Source organism: Ambystoma mexicanum, chromosome 8 (assembly GCF_040938575.1).
Source record: "Ambystoma mexicanum isolate Mex_15411 chromosome 8, UKY_AmexF1_1, whole genome shotgun sequence".
Lineage (NCBI taxonomy): Eukaryota > Metazoa > Chordata > Amphibia > Caudata > Ambystomatidae > Ambystoma > Ambystoma mexicanum.
The window spans coordinates 1,433,113,536-1,433,114,870 of NC_090929.1; the positions used below are offsets into that span (position 1 = coordinate 1,433,113,536).

Here is a 1,335-nt window from a genome sequence, read left to right on the forward strand (position 1 = left end):
TGAGAGGTCGTGGGACGGCCCTGGGAAGCCGGTGTGCGCAAGTGGGTGTGGTCTCTTGACAGTGGGCGGGCGAATGTCCGGCTGTAGTAGTACGAGGGCAACGGCTTTTACAGTGGGACCGGCAGCGATCAGAGTCCCCCAGGAGCACACTGGCACTTCCACGCACCGTCTGTCCCCGCAGCACGTGACCTCTCTCAGAACATGGCCAAGCCGGAGCAACCCATCAGCCCGGTGAAGAACTTCTTCGCTGGGGGATTTGGTGGGATTTGCCTGGTGTTCGTGGGGCACCCCCTGGACACTATGCAGGTCTGTTTACAAACCCAACCAAAGTCCCTGCCGGGCCAACCTTCGCTTTACTCTAGCACATTAGACTGCTTCAAGAAATCACTAGTGAAAGAGGGAATGCAAGGTTTGTATAAAGGTATGGCAGCACCTACATTTGGAGTAACGCCAATGTTTGCAGTGTGCTTCTTTGGTTTGGGACTTGAAAAAAAGCTTCAGCAGAAAAACCTGAATGACCCATTGTCATACCCACAACTTTTTGCTGCTGGCATGCTGTCTGGTGTTTTCACAACTGCTATCATGGGTCCAGGGGAGCAAATAAAGTGCCTTTTACAAATTCAAGCTCCCTCAGGTGAAATCAAATATGCTGGTTGCATGGACTGTGTGAAACACATCTACAGAGAAGCTGGAATTTGAGGAGCGTACAAAGGAACAGTGCTCACTCTTATGAGAGATGGGCCAGCCACTGAAATGTACTTCATGACCTATGAATGGATAAAAAATATATTGACCCCAGAAGGAAAAAGTGAGTGACCTAAGTGTACCCAGTATTATTTTTGATGGAGGAATGGCAGGAATTTTTAACTGAGCAGTGGCGATTCCTCCTGATGTGCTCAAATCCCGCTTTCAGAGTGCACCTGCATGAAAGTACCCCAATGGCTTTAGGGATGTTTCACGGGAATTTGTACGTGAAGAAGGCATTTCATTGTTGTATAAAGGCTTCAATGCTGTAATGCTTCAGGCTTTCCCAGCTAATGCTGCATATTTCCTAGGTTTAGAAGTTGCCATGAAATTCCTTAACTGGCTTCCACCAAATATGTGAACTCTGGAAGCAATTCTTACCTTCATGGAATGTAACAGAAGAAGTAATGGAAACCCAGGAGCATTGATTGACAGACAAACTTTTTAAATGTACTATCTCTGAATCTAATTTAATGACTTGATTTGCCTTGATTTTCAGATGGTATTTTGGATGTACTATTTGGACATCAGCCATAACTTATTTTTTAAACTTATCCAGGAGGTTGAAGTTAAGATTAAAATAAGCCTTTG

The 1,335-nt window shown here is 45.6% G+C and overlaps 1 pseudogene; it reads left to right on the forward strand.

Annotated features, from left to right (window-relative positions):
• The first annotated feature begins 201 nt into the window (after nucleotides 1–201).
• On the forward strand, nucleotides 202–1,129 carry LOC138473793 (mitochondrial carnitine/acylcarnitine carrier protein pseudogene; annotated as a pseudogene).
• The last annotated feature ends 206 nt before the right edge of the window (nucleotides 1,130–1,335 follow it).